At 36.7% G+C, this 16,424-nt stretch overlaps 1 protein-coding gene across 5 annotated transcripts in view; it reads left to right on the top strand.

Moving 5' to 3' along the window:
• PDE4D (phosphodiesterase 4D) overlaps window positions 1–16,424 on the top strand; it is a 745,734-nt gene that overhangs the window by 650,445 nt on the left and 78,865 nt on the right. The window lies entirely within an intron of this gene.

Here is a 16,424-nt window from a genome sequence, read left to right as displayed (position 1 = left end):
GTTTATTTTTGCTTTTGTTGTTCTTGCATGAGGAGACAGATCCAAAAACAAAACCGAAAAATGTCGCTAAGATTGATATCAAAGAACTTACTGACTGTGTTTTCTTCTAGGAGTTTCAGGTTTTACATTTAAGTCTTTAATCCATTTTGAGCTTATTTTTGTGGATGGTGTAAGAAAGTGGCCCAGAAGTGGGATTTATCCCTGGGCTGCAAGGTTGGTTCAACATCCGCAAATCAACCAATGTGATACAATACATTAACAAAAGAAAGAACAAGAATCATATGATCCTCTCAATAGATGCAGAAAAAGCTTTTGACAAAGTACAGCATCCTTTCTTGATCAAAACTTCAGAGTATAGGCATAGAGGGTACATACCTCAATATCATAAAAGCCATCTATGAAAAACCTACAGCGAATATCATTCTCAATGGGGAAAAACTGAGAGCTTTCCCCCTAAAGTCAGGAACGCGGCAGGGATGTCCACTATCACCACTGCTATTCAACATAGTATTGGAAGTCCTAGCCACAGCAATCAGACAACAAAAAGAAATTTAAAGGCAATCAAATCGGCAAAGAAGAAGTCAAACTCTCACTCTTTGCAGATGATATGATACTTTATGTGGAAAACCCCAAAGACTCCACCCCAAAACTACTAGAACTCATACAGGAATTCAGTAAAGTGGCAGGATATAAAATCAATGCACAGAAATCAATGACATTCCTATACACCAACAACAAGACAGAAGAAAAAGAAATTAAGGAGTCAATCCGATTTACAATTGCACCCAAAACCGTAAGATACCTAGGAATAAATCTAACCAAAGAGACAAAGGATCTGTACTCAGAAAATTATAAAATACTCATGAAAGAAATTGAGGAAGACACAAAGAAATGGAAAAACATTCCATGCTCATGGATTGGAAGAACAAATATTGTGAAGATATCAATGCTACCTAGAGCAATCTACACATTCAATGCAATCCCCATCTAAATACCATCCACTTTTTTCAAAGAAATGGAACAAATAATCCTAAAATTTGTATGGAACCAGAAAAGACCCCGCATAGCCAGAGGAATGTTGAAAAAGAAAAGCAAAGCCGGCGGCATCACAATTCCGGACTTCCAGCTCTATTACAAAACTGTCATCATCAAGACAGCATGGTAGTGGCACAAAAACGGACACATAGATCAATGGAACGGAATAGAGAGCCCAGAAATGGACCCTCAACTCTATGGTCAGCTCATCTTTGACAAAGCAGGAAAGAATGTCCAATGGAACAAAGACAGTCTCTTCAACAAATGGTGCTGGGAAAATTGGATAGCCACATGCAGAAGAATGAAACTGGACCATTTCCTTACACCACACACAAAAATAGACTCCAAATAGTTGAAAGACCTCAATGTGAGACAGGAGTCCATCAGCATCCTAAAGGAGAACACAGGCAGCAACCTCTTTGACCTCAGCCGAAGCAACTTCTTCCTAGAAACATCGCCAAAGGCAAGGGAAGCAAGGGCAAAAATGAACTATTGGGACTTCATCAAGATAAAAAGCTTTTGCAAAGCAAAGGAAACAGTCAACAAAACCAAAAGACAACCAACAGAATGGGAGAAGATATTTGCAAATGACATATCAGATAAAGGGCTAGTACCCAAAATCTATAAAGAACTCATCAAACTCAACACCCAAAGAACAAAGAATTCAATCAAGAAATGGGCAGAAGATATGAACAGATATTTTTCCAAAGAAGACATCCAAATGGCCAACAGACACATGAAAAAGTGCTCAATATCGCTCGGCATCAGGGAAATCCAAATCAAAACCTCAATGAGATCCCACCTCACACCAGTCAGAATGGCTAAAATTAACAAGTCAGGAAATGACAGATGTTGGCGGGGATGCGGAGAAAGGGGAACCCTCTGGGAATGCAAGCTGGTGCAGCCACTCTGGAAAACAGTATGGAGGTTCCTCAAAAAGTTGAAAATAGAGCTACCATATGATCCAGCAATTGCACTACTGGGTATTTACCCCAAAGATACAAAAGTAGGGATCTGAAAGGGTACGTGCACCCCGATGTTTATAGCAGCAATGTCCACAATAGCCAAACTGTGGAAAGAGCCAAGATGTCCATCAACAGATGAATGGATAAAGAAGATGTGGTATATATATACAATGGAATATTATGCAGCCATCAAAAGGAATGAGATCTTGCCGTTTGCAACGACGTGGATGGAACTGGAGAGTATTATGTTGAGCGAAATAAGTCAAACAGAGAAAGACATGTATCATATGATCTCACTGATATGAGGAATTCTTAATCGCAGGAAACAAACTGAGTGTTGTTGGAGTGGGGGGGGGGGGTGGGAGGGATGGGGTGGCTGGGTGAGAGACATTGGGGAGGGTATGTGCTATGGTGAGCGCTGTGAATTGTGTAAGACTACTGAATCTCAGATCTGTACCTCTGAAACAAATAATGCAATATATGTTAAGAAAAAAAAAAAAAGAAGAAGAAGAAGGTAGCAGGAGGGGAAGAATGAAGCGGGGGAAATCGGAGGGGTAGACAAACCACGAGAGACGATGGAGTCTGAAAAACAAACTGAGGCTTCTAGAGGGGAGGGGGGTGGGAGGATGGGTTAGCCTGGTAGTGGGTATTGAGGAGGGCACATTCTGCATGGAGCACTGGGTGTTATACACAAACAATGAATCATGGAACACTACATCTGAAACTAATGATGTAATGTATGGGGATTAACATAAGAATAAAAAAATTTAAAAAAAAAGTGGCCCAGAAGAGTATAAAACGGTCTTTAGACTGAGAAACAACAGGCATAGATGAAAATTGAGAATTTTGATGATGAAATGAGGTATGATACTGAAGACAGAGGGATTAAGTAAACATTTACATATTTTTGTTCATAATAATATAAGGATTTTTCAATTTTATTTACCGCTTTTACTTCAGAGGTTATAATAGAGTCTGGAAAATATAGATACTCACTTATTTGTTGAATGAGTTTTAAATATTGAGAGTTCCAGTCTTTTTACTCCACTAAATTTCCAATTATGCATAAACCTTCTGGATAGGAGATTGAAGCATCCTGTGGAGAATTCACCAGCCCAAGAGAAAAGACCCAAAGAAACAGCCACCCAGATCACTCTGTGGTAAAGATTATGGTTGACAAATCTTACCATGAAAACAGAGCTTCCAATCCAATTTTTAGTGCTCTAATCTAAATATGAGTAGCCAGATAAGATTTACCAAACATTTGGGGAAAGTATTTAAATGAAGGATGGAAACCAAAATAAATTTTAAAAGACCAGCTTACAAGGAGTACAGATGCTGGAGGAAGAAGCAAACTTATAAAATATGCTCAGAGAGAAAAGAGGAGTTATTGTTGATAATGTATCTATCAGTATTATTAGCATTGCTTTCATGAAACAAGAACAGAATGCTATAAAAAAGGGAACATTTAGAGAACAAGAAGAATTCTTGACAAGTAAAATATGATAGCAGAAATAAAAAAAAAACTTCAATAGAATAGAAAGATGAATTTTAGAATATCATCAGGAAAATAGACCAAAAGACAAAGAAATAGAAAATACAGAATAAAAACATGAGAAAATTAGAGGACCAGCCCAAGAAATCTAACATCCAAATAATACAAATTCTACAAGGAAGAGAAAACTGCAGGAGGCAATAATTGAATAAAAATTTTCAGAACTCATTAATAGGAGCATCCAGCACAATATGAATATAAAAGACGTATCCTTAAGATCATCATCAGATCATACACAAATGATCAAAAATCAAAAGGTCATCAGACTTCTTAAGATGCACATTGAAACCTAGAAAACAGTGGAACACTGCCTTTTAAGTTTTGAAGGAAAATGATCCAACCAAGGATTCGATACTCACCCAAATCATTAACCAGGAGTGAGCATAGAATAAAGATAATTTCAAAGATGCGTGTCCTTGACAAATTTGCCTTGGATACATACTTTCTCAGAAAGCTCCTGGAAATGTGCTTACCAAAACAAGGGAGTAAACTTTAAAAACATTATCATCAGGATAATGATGAAGGAACATCCCAAAGTCACAGCTGTGCAACAGACATAGGGAATAACCATTCTAGATCAGAAGAAGCCTTTGGGAAATATTTCTTCAAGAAAATGAACTTGATAAAATTATTGATGCATTTGAACCATACTTAAGAGGAGAGCTTTGCAGTTGGGGCAAAATTTGGGATTGAATTAATTACAAATGTACAGACACTTAAGAAAACAAACAAGACAAGAATCTTCAACTACAAAGAAAGCAAAACCTTGTGAGGAAAACAAAATTAATCCAACATAATTTAAGCTACTTATAGTATTTCCTTAGTCCCACTAACATAAACACAATAACTCAATCTAACCAAAATTACAATCTATATTAGAAGGATTGGAGATAAGAAGTATGAATAGATGAGAAGCTAAATTCTCATCTGCTAATTGAATATCAATAATCGATGCCTAAAATTGAAGTATTATGAAGTAGCAATACAGGTAAGTTATTTAGAGATATAGAAGAATATAGCAAATAAATCAGCTACAGAATTTGAAAGTGACTACCTTTGGGGAATGGAAGGTACCTGTATGTACAGGGGTTGGAGAGGCAGTGCAGGGGATTTTTATTTTTATTTTTATTTTTTGTCTTGGTATAATACTATTAAATTATTTATGTGCCTATATAACTTTGCTAAAAATAAAATATAAATTTAAAAATTGATCTTTCTTCAAATGATCTTTCTTGTCTTTCAGACCAACTTCAAAATATAAATTTAAAAATTGATCTTTCTTGTGGTGGGCTTAGTATAGCATAGATGATATAGACTTATTGAATCATACTTGTTGAATCACCTGAAAGTAATGTAAGTGACGTGATGAGCGCTGGGTGTTATATGCATCTGATGAATTACTAAACACTACATCTGAAACTAATGATGTACTATATGTTGGCTAATTGAATTTAAAAAAAAAGTAATGTAACACTGTATCTCAACTATACTTCAAAAAAAAAGGAAAGGAAAACATTAGAAATAAAATAAAAATTAGTCTTTCTTACTTGTAATAAGAAGTAGAAATTAAAACAAAGAAATAACAGATTTGCCAAGTTTTTACATATTTATTATATGTTGATTAGAATATCATATGACATTCTCAGTACCTGTAAAAGCAGAAATTGCTTTTCTAAACATTTCTAATATTTCTAAAAAACAATTTGACAGTATACATCAAGAGACTTAAAAAGGTTTATTCCCTTTGACCTAGTAATTCCCCTGTTGGAAATCTTTTTTTTTTTTTTTTAATTTTTTTTTTTTAAAGATTTTATTTATTTATTTGAGAGAGAGAGAATGAAAGACAGAGAGCATGAGAGGGAGGAGAGTCAGAGGGAGAAGCAGACTCCCCACTGAGCAGGGAGTCCGATGCGGGACTTGATCCCGGGACTCCAGGATCATGACCTGAGCCGAAGGCAGTCGCTTAACCAACTGAGCCACCCAGGTGCCCCTCCCCTGTTGGAAATCTTAAGGAAAGAAAGAAGAAAGATAAGACAGAAATACGTCAATTTTTCAATTTTGTTCTCTTGTACCCCTCTGCAATTTTTTTTAAAATAGTTTATACTGAAGGAAGATACTTTCATATTCAGAAATCAGAGCAGTAGACAGTTTTAATTTCTAAAAACCGTGGTCCTTACAAAAGAGAAAAGCTATGTACTGAAACAGCCCCAGGTCGGGTTAATAGTGCCAAGAGTGGAGTCTGGATGAAGGCTTACATGGCCATCTGGAAGGGTGAGTCATTCAGGTGCCATGCACAAGAGGACCCACGCAAGTACTGGCTGTGTTCATGGTCGCTGCTGGTGGTTGCTCAGGAATCTCTCAGGGAAGAAGGAGAGGGCTTTCCCATTGCCTAAAAAAGGAACTCCCTTCCTGGACGAGAATTCACAAATAGTGTAAGTGATAAGAAATGGCTTTTTATTAGGTAGAAAAGTGATAGGGATGATGGTAGGAGCTCCACTAAATACCTCTGAACCAGTTTTTAGCACTTTAACTGTGTCTTCTAAACCTGCTGGAGCACTCAAACTCTCACACAAAACATGTTTGCTGTCAAGTTGTCTTTCTCTTTTTCGTCCAGTGCTGTGAAATCTGCTAATCTTGATGTACCAAGTCTCTTAACATTGAATTACTCTAAAAGATGTATGTATTTCATTGGTATAGGGTATGGAGAAAGGATAAAGAGAAAGAAGAATTTATTTGATTTTTAGAATGCTTTCCTATGTTTATCAGTTGAAAGAAAAGGTAGAAAAAACAATTATTTGGATACCATTATGCTCCACCTGCACTCACCCATTTGCTGTTCTACCAAGAAACTATTTTAATTCTGGTCACATGAATTCGCACACTTTGTTCCTTTTCTCTGGAACATCCTAACAAACTTTTTCTGCCTGATAAACTCTACTTGTCTTTCAGACCAACTTGAAATGTTCCCTCCAATGTGAAAAATTCCATGACTCCAGGAAATAACAGTCATGATAACTACAATTTAATGAGCTGCCTGTACCTTAGCCAATTCTTATACTATCCAATAAGCAAGGTAGTTTTATCCTCACTTTACAGAGGAGAAGACTGAGGTTTAAAGGACTTGAATAACTGGCTCAAGGGCACGTGACTAGACTTGAAACCCAAATCCAAAGCTGGGACTTCCTGCCTCTAAAATCCTTTATTATTATTATTTTTTTGAAATCTCCATCACCTACCGATCATTTGGATTTATATTTGTTTACATGTTTATCTTCCTCAATGGACTGAGTCTTCATTCCTTACTGAAAGATAACTTGTCTTTTTTTGGAGGGTGGCATTTTTACATATAAAAATCAGATTTAAAATTTCTATTTTTTATTAACATTCTTTGACTCTGCACTCCACAGGCAAGATGCTCAATCATAGAAACCAGATGTGTTTCACTCATCATTGAATTGAGCACCTGTCACTGTGTCTACCACAGAAATTGCTCAATATATATTTTTGAGTGAATAAACTAACAAATGAGTGCACAAATGAACAAAGAATGAAGCAGAAAGACTGAGATCCAGCTCCTAGCCAAACAATACTTTTTTACTTTCACTGTCCTCATTGTCTGAATAGACAGTGATAGCTTAAGCACATGTGAAATATACTCCCACTATCAATAACTGTGTTCACTCAAATGAAATCTGTATCCTAGGGGAATCTCAGCATGTTGGCAGTATGGTTTAGGGACAAGTTTTACCTTCTTATAAACAGAAATACTGAGACTTCAGAATACTCTGTAGAGATGTCAGATTCTGTATTTCATACATATAGGTATTTTCTGACTAGAGCGCAAGTAGGCACTTTTAAGCTCTGGTCCTCAAGCCACTGTGGTTCATATTGTGTCACTATAGGATCTACATGTAATACAACTTCATTTTGGTGGTCTTACGAAGTTTTCCTAACTTTTGAGCTATTAAAATCTGACCACATAAGAGTAATATAAAAGATTGCACATATTACAAGATACTTAGCCTGTAAAGAATTACACTGTAGTTAGGATAAATTAATACATCTTTTTATTTGATAACTTAAAAGTTCTTGAAGTCTAGAAATAGTGGGGTTTTCATAGAAAAGAAAGTCCATGTCCTGTTTTTCTTTTTAAAATTAAAACCCATGACAAAAAAGAAAAATAGGTAGCAGAAGGTATTAAATGATTTCTTCCGTAAAAACACAATCCCACATCAAATTTAAATACAAAAGAATAGGCAAAGGGATAATAGCACTGACTTTAGTTTTAACCTACATAAGGCAGGAAATTGAGTGAAATCAGTTTTTCCTCTCATCTTATGTGGAAAAAAATATGTCATATGGCAAACCCATGTGAATCCAGTCTGTTTGGTTTATTCATCCCTGTAGTGACATTCAGACTCCAGAATATCAGAAACCTAGTCAATATTTCAGTACCATCATAGAGACCAGAAATGTGGTAAGGTATGTGATGACTTCGTCCATTTCAAAAAAAAAAAAAAAAAAAAAGTCCTCATTGGGACAGGGTGTTGATCATGTATCTTCCTCTCTTTTCAGAAACCCATGGTTATTTTCTACCTTTCAACTCACTTTCCATAAAGGCATATTGTCTGTTCTATCCTCCATAGAATGAGAAAGAAAAAGAAGAACAATCAGTGTCTTACAAATAAAAATCTCTCCATGCTCCCCCAGCACTTTGGGACATGACCAATAAGCAGTGACACTATTGGTCATTGATCTTTCCTGACCCTCTCCTTCCTGTCTCTCCAGTCTCATTTCACACTGTTCTCCTGCACACACCCCCTCTACTGTAGCCTATGTGCTGTATGCCTCTGAGTCTGCACCTCTGTCCATGTGATCTGTCTGTCTGGGACTCCTCCCCATCTAGTCATTCCTTCCCTCCACTCCACCCTTGCTCCTTCTTCTTCTTTGCACCTAATTCTTCCTGCTTTTTGGATATATCAAGAATATCCTCCTATAGGTTAGCCTTCCAACCCCAAGACCAAATTAGATGTCTCTGTGTTCTGTATGTGCTTTGGAGCCCTTATCATAGGGGTAAAGTAGGATTGTTTGTGTCCAGCCTCTTATCCATTGTTTAGTATATACTTCATGTTCAGTAAATATTTGTTGAATGAATCAAGAAATCAGTGATTTTCCATAAGCAGAGTGAATGAGGTAGATTTCTTAGAACAGAATCTGGAAAACACACAGGGAGAATTAGGACAGCTTTGTTCGAGGAACACGTACTTGGACAGAGACCACCTTTGAAATCATATGCTTGGGTCTCTCTTATGTTCTTTATGAAATAGGAATATTAATTCTCAGATCCTATCAAAGGAGGTCTAGTTGCCAAGGAACCAAACAAATTGGTATAAAATGGACTTTCCTTTTTTTAAAGATATTTATTTATTTATTTATTTATTTATTTATTTATTTATTTAGAGAGAGTGAGCAGGATGGGGAGGAGGGGAAGAGCAGAGGGAGAAGCCGACTCCCAGGGACCCTGACTCAGAACTTGATCCCAAACCCTGGGATCATGACCTGAGCTGAAGGCAGATGTTTAACCAACTGAACCACCCAGGTGCCCTAAAATGGACTTTCTTAGAATCCCAGATCATCGATTCTAAGGACAATATTACGTTGAAATGTCCCAATAGCCAATAGCTTTCAAATACTGATATGCATGATGTCATATGATTAAAACAGTATGAGACAAAGGAAGAAACAGGATTTCTAGGTTATCAGTATACTTGATATTCTTTGACAGAATATTTTATTGATATACACTTTCTTTTTTTAAATTTTATTTTATTGTTATGTTAATTACCATACATTACATCATTAGTTTTTGATGTAGTGTTCCATGATTCATTGTTTGCGTATAACACCCAGTGCTCCATTCAATACATGCCCTCTTTAATACCCATCACCAGGCTAACCCATCCCCCCACCACCTCCCCTCTAGAACCCTCAGTTTGTTTCTCAGAGTCCATAGTCTCTCATGGTTTGTCTCCCCCTCCGATTTCCCCCCCCCTTCATTTTCCCTTCCTGCTATCTTCTTCTTTTTTTTAACATATAATGTATTATTTGTTTCAGAGGTAAAGGTCTGTTGTTCAACAGTCTTATGCAATTCACAGCGCTTACCATAGCACATACCCTCCCCAATGTCTCTCACCCAGCCACCCCATCCCTCCCACCCCACCACCACTCCAGCAACCCTCAGTTTGTTTCCTGAGATTAAGAATTCCTCATATCAGTGAGGTCATATGATACATGTCTTTCTGTTTGACTTATTTCGCTCAGCATAATACCCTCCAGTTCCATCCATGTCGTTGTAAATGGCAGGATTTCATTCCTTTCGATGGCTGCATAATATCCCATTTTATATATATATATATATATATATATATATATACCATGATGTACACTTTCTTGACAATTATTTCCTGATCTTATTTTCCAAGGAAATGTTAGCTTTAAGGTGTTTATTCTGCAAAGAAAAGTTTGTGATATTTTATTTGCATTACAAATGTGAATAGTAGACCACATTTATCCTTTGTGGCCAGGTAATGAAAGGAGCCCATGTGCAGAAAGAAGTAAAACTCCCAAAATAAGAAAATTAAGTATGAGTGAACTTGAATTGGATGTATAAGGCAAGCATAGAATGTTCTGACTTTTCTTTCTTTAGTAAAACTTAATTATTTATTTCCTGTTATGAAAGTGGGGCACTGTGTGGACATTTTTACAACTGAAATGCTCCTTACTCTTGGAAGTCAGGCTGTATGTTGGAAGGATAGGAAACAAAGCCAGTGCCTAAAAAGAAAACTAAGCAAGGAGAGGGGATTATCACTAATGGATGAATTGATTCATGGGTTACTGATTCTTGGATTTAAAACATTTTTAAAAAGTTATTTGGTAGACAAGTAAAAGCAGATGGTTTATTGATATTTTCAAGAGGAGTAAAAAGTAGTTTAAAAGAGACTAAATCTATATTAACAAATCACCACGTTGTGCAAGATATTGAATATTCATTGCCAGTAGATTTATGGCCTGTTCCCAGGCATTTCATTCCCAGCTGGTTCATTGTGATAAAATACTGGGGCATGAGTAGCTTATAGGACCTGACAGCAAACTCCACTTTCACAGCGTCTGCATCAGGCTGTGTGTTTTTTTCCTAAGAGGCTGTGTAGTGTACCCAGCACCTTGCACAAAGTGGACCAATGAGAGCTCGGCCAGGGCTTTCTGATGGGAGCCCATGAAGTTCACTTGAGAGAGTACCAAGAATGTAAATGTCACCCTGGCTAACTGGCCTACTAATTGATTTTTAAAATTAAAAAAAAAAAATACCTTTTCTAATATATTTAAACAAAATTTTATATTTTGAAGGGGGCATGACAGCATATTTTGGGATCTTCAAGCTGGATTTTTGTTTCTTGATAGCCTTTGTTCTTGTTTTTGTTTTTAATTGAGGTATAATTGATACATAACATTATATTAGTTTCAGGTGTACAATATAATGATTCAGTAGTTGTGTATATTGTGCAGTGATCACCACAATAAGTCTAGTTAACAGTCTGTCACCTTACCTTGTTACAAATTTTTCTTTGGCTTGTGATGAGAACTTGTAAGATCTACTCCCTTGACAACTTTCAGATAAGCAATACAGTATTTTTTTTCTTTCTTGTGGCATTTATTTATTTATTATTTTTATTTTTACTTTTTTAAAGATTTATTTATTTGAGAGAGAGAGAGAGTTGGGGGGGAGGGGCAGAGGGAGAGGAAGAGAGGGAATCTTAAGCAGACTCCATGCCCAGCGCCAAGCCTGAGGAAGGGTTCAATCTCACAACCCTGAGATCATGACCTGAGCCAAAATCAAGAGTCAGCTGCTTAACCAGCTGCACCACCCAGACGCCCTTATTTTTATTGAGGTATAATTGATATACAATATTAAATCAGTTTCAGGTGTACAACAGTGATTTGATATTTATATGCATTACGAAATGATCACCATGATAATCTCATCTGAGGTTTTGTCTCTTTGTCAGCGTCTCTCTTCTCTCCCTCTCTCTCTTTCTTCCTTCTCTGTCTTCCCTCCCTTTTTCCTTCTTTCTTGGTAGGTACCAAGAGAAAAATATAATTTCTCATGATTATTAATGACAACAACAAAACACTTCAGTTTTGGACACAATCCAGGTCAGATTTTTAATTTAAATAACCCCTTCCTTGGAGTTACCTTAGAATTAGTTTCTTACTCCCTCACTGCTCTCTTTGTACTTCTGAGTGATCTTCAATTTAAAAATAAGGATTTCAGTTTTGTACTAAAGAACTAGTTCTATCCTATTTTCCCTTATTTTTAACTTTTTTCATTCCCCACATCTCTGCCACTGCCATCTTTTATCTTTTCTTTTCTATTTGTAAGGGAATAACTGAAACTGACTTGCTCAGAGGCTGCTCTGGGTGTCAGAATAACTTGAGACATAGAATGGTTTGAGTCAGTTATGGGTGGTTTTGATTGCATATACCCGTTTTATAAACTTCCATTCATAATAGATCACTTCCTAACCTGACCCTGGCCCTGGCCCATCTCAGAAAAATTACTAGCATAATTACTGGTTGAAACCTAGACTCATGTCTTGAAGTTTAGTAGTCTGAAGAAAAATTTCCAGAGGCATTATAATAAGGAAATTTAATTAAGATCTCATGTTGACTCAGGAATATTATGTACAGCATTGATCCACAGTGTAGCTAATAAATTCATTATGCTGCAAATTATGCGTGATTTGTTAGTACGTTGGCCAGTAAGAATGAAATCTGTCTCAACAGGAATGTTGAAAGAGGCAAGGCAGTGAAACTTTCATCTCCACTGGGAGTGAACGAACTTGCCAAATCGGGGCTATCAATCATAGTAAATGTGTGCAAAACAAATCATATATCTTCCACAGTTCATTGTATTCATCAGCACTTTTGAAGTCAGCAGTCCAAACTAGTCACTTTCGGCCAAGTTTTCAATAGCCTGTGGTTTAGGCAATATGCCTCAGCTGTCTTTTTCCAGGGTGTGTTCTCAGGTAATTGGATGCCATGGGCCAGTGTCAACCAAATCTCAAGGGACAAAAGAGTGGCCTCGTGTATTTTTTTTCAAGCTTTTATTTATATTCCAGTTAGCTAACATACAGTGTAATATTAGTTTCAGGTATAGAATTTAGTGATTTATCACTTACATATAACACCCAGGGCTCATCATGGCAAGTGCTCTCCTTAATCCCCATCATCCATTTAACCCACTTCCCCTCCAGGAACCCTCAGTTTGTTCTCTATAGTTAAAAGAGTCTTTTTCCTGGTTTGCCTCCCTCTCTTTTTCTTCCCTGCTTTGTTCATCTGTTTTGTTTCTTGAATTCCACATATAAGTGAAATCACATGGTGTTTATCTTTCTCTGACTGACTTATTTTGCTTAGCATAATACTTCTAGCTCCATCCACGTCATTGCAAATGGCAAGATTTCATTCTTTTTGATGGCTGAGTAATATTCCATTGTGTATATATATATATAAAACCTCTTCTTTAGCCATTCATCAGTCAATGGGCATTTGGGCCCTTTCCATAGTTTGGCTATTGTTGATAATTCTGCTATAAACATCGGTGTGCCTATATCCCTTCGAATCAGTATTTTGGTATCCTTTGGGCCAATCCCTCATAAAATAATTGCTGGATCATACAGTAGTCCTATTTTTAAATTTTGAGGAACCTCCATACTGTTTCCCAGAGTGGTTGCACCAGTTTGCATTCCCACCAACAGTGTAAGAGGGTTTCCCTTTCTCTGCATCCTCACCAACATCGGTTGTTTCCTGTGTTGTTAATTTTAGCCATTCTGACTGGTGTGAGGTGATATCTTATTGTAGTTTTGATTTGTATTTCCCTGATAATGATTTCGATAGTGATTTCGAGCATCTTTTCATGTCTATTAGCTATCTGTATGTCTTCTTTGAGAAAATGTCTATTCATGTCTTCTGCCCATTTTTTAACTGGATTATTTGTTTTTTAGGGTGTTCAGTTGTATCAGTTCTTTACACATTTTGGATACTAACCCTTTCTCCAGTATGACATTTGCAAATACCTTCTTCCATTCCGTAGGTTGTCTTTTAGTTTTGTTGGTTTCCTTCACTGTGGTTTCCTTCACTGTGCAGAAGCTTTTTATATTGATGAAGTCCCAATAGCTTATTTTTGCTTTTGTTTCCCTTGCCTCAGGAGACATCTAGTAAGAAGTTGCTATGGCCAATGTCAAAGAGGTTATTGCCTGTGTTCTCCTCTAGGGTTTTTATGATTTCCTGTCTCACATTTAGGTCTTCCACCCATTTTGAAATTATTTTTGTGTATGGTATAAGAAAGTGGTCCAGTTTCATTCTTCTGCATTTGGCTGTCCAATTTTCCCAACACCAGTTACTGAAGAGACTGTCTTTTCTCCATGTTATATTCTTTCCTGCTTTGTCAAAGATTAGTTGACCATATAGTTGTGGGTCTATTTCTGGGTTTTCTATTCTATTCCATTGATGTGTCTGTGTTTGTGCCAGTAACATAGTGTCTTGATCACTACAGCTTTGTAATATAACTTGAAGTCTGGAACTGTGATACCCCTAGCTTTGGTTTTCTTTTTGGAGATTGCTTTGGCTATTTGGGGTCTTTTGTGGTTTCATACAAATTTTAGGATTGTTTGTTCTAGCTCTGTGAAAAATGCTGGTGGTATTTTGATAGGGATTGCATTGAATGTGTAGATAGCTTTGAGTAGTATAGACGTTTTAACGATATTGTTCTTCCAATCCATAAGCATGGAATGTCTTTCCACTTCTTTGTGTCCTCTTCAGTTTCTTTCATCAGTGTTTTATACTTTTTAGAGTACATATCTTTTACCTCTTTGGTTAGGTTTTTTCCCAGGTATCTTATGGTTTTTGGTACAATTGTAAATGAGATTGATTCCTTGATTGCTCTTTCTGCTGCTTCATTATTGGTGTATAAAAACGCTACAGATTTCTGTACCTTGATTTTGCATTGTGCAACTGTATTGAATTTGTGTATCATTTCTAGCAATTTTTTGGTGGAGTCTTTGGGTTTTCTACATAAAGTACCATGTCATCTGCAAATAGTAAAAGTTTGACTTCTTCATTGCCTATTTGGATGCCTTTTATTTATTTTTGTTGTCTGATCGCTGAGCCTAGGACTTGCAGTACTATGTTAAATAACAGTGGTGAGAGTAGACATCCCTGTCTTGTTCCTGACTGTAGAGGAAAAGCTTTGTTTTTCCCCACCGAGGATGATATTAGCTGTGGGTTTTTCATATATGGTATTTATTAGGTTGAGGTATGTTCTAGCCCTACTTTGTTGAAGGTTTTTATCATGAATGGATGTTGCACTTTGTCAAATGCTTTTCCTGCATCTATTGAAAGGACCATATGGTTCTTATCCTTTCTTTTATTAATGTGGTATATCACGTTGATTGATTTGCAAATATTGAACCACCTGTGCAGCCCAGGAATAAATCCCATTTGATCGTAGTGAATTATTCTTTTAATGTACTGTTGGGTTCAATTTGCTAGTATTTTGTTGAGAATTTTTGCAACAGTGTTTATCAGGGATATTAGCCTGTAGCTGTCTTTTTTAGTGGAGTGTCTTTGTCTGGTTTTGGAATCAGGGTAATGCTGGCCTCATAGAATGAGTTTAGAAGTTTTCCTTCCGTTTATATTTTTTGGAATAGTTTGAGAAGAATAGGTATTAACTCTTCTTTAAATGCTTGGTAGAATTTGCCTGTGAAACCATCTGGCCCTGGACTTTTGTTTGTTGGGAGGTTTTTTTTTTTTTTTTAAGATTTTATTTATTTGACAGAGAGAGATACAGCGAGAGGGGAACACAAGCAGCAGGAGTGGGAGAGGGAGAAGCAGGCTTCCCGCTGAGCAGGGACCCGAGCGGGGCTCGATCCCAGGACGCTGGGATCATGACCTGAGCCGAAGGCAGACGCTTAACGACTGAGCCACCCAGGCGCCCCTTGTTGGGAGATTTTTGATTACTGATTCAATTTCTTTGCTGGTTATGAGTCTGTTCAAGTTTTCTATTTCTTCCTGTTTCAATTTTGGTAGTTTATATGTTTCTAGGAATTTATGCATTTCTTCCACATTGTCCAGTTTATTGGCATACAATTTTTCATAATATACTCTTATCGTTGTTTGTATTTCTGTGGTGTTGATTGTTATTTCTCCTCTCTCATTTGTGATTTTATTTATTTGGGTCCTTTCTCTTTTTCTTTTTGATAGTCTGGCAAGGAGTTTATGAATTGTATTAATTTTTTCAGAGAACCAGCTCCTGGTTTCATTGATCTGTTCTACTGTTTTTTTGGTTCTATATCATTTCTTTCTGCTCTAATCTTTATTATTTCCCTTCTCCTGCTGGCTTTAGACTTTGTTTGTTCTTTTTCTAGCTCCTTTAGGTGTAAGTTTAGATTGTATATTTGAGATTTTTTTTGCTTCTCGAGGTCAGCCTGTATTGCTATGTATTTCCCTCTTAGGACCACTTTTGCTGCATCCCAAAGGTGTTGGACCATCGTGTTTTCATTTTCATTTGCTTCCATGTATTTTTTTAAATTTCTTCTTTCATTTCCTGATTGACCCATTCATTCTTTAGTAGCATGTTGTTTAACCTTCATGTTTTTGTGGTCTTTCCAAGTTTTTTCTTGTGGTTGACTTCAACTTTCATAGCTTTGTGGTCAGAAAATATGCATGCTATGATCTCAATCTTTTTGTACTTGTTGAGGCCTGATTTGTGACCTAGTATGTGATCGATTCTGGAGAATGTCCCGTGTGTACTTGAA

Source organism: Mirounga angustirostris, unplaced genomic scaffold (genome assembly GCF_029215605.1).
Source record: "Mirounga angustirostris isolate CCGP_5_RB_7025 unplaced genomic scaffold, mMirAng1.0.hap1 SCAF_7, whole genome shotgun sequence".
Taxonomy (NCBI): Eukaryota; Metazoa; Chordata; class Mammalia; order Carnivora; family Phocidae; genus Mirounga; species Mirounga angustirostris.
The sequence above is the reverse complement of the archived record's forward strand: the minus strand, read 5'-3'. Positions and strand labels throughout refer to the sequence as shown.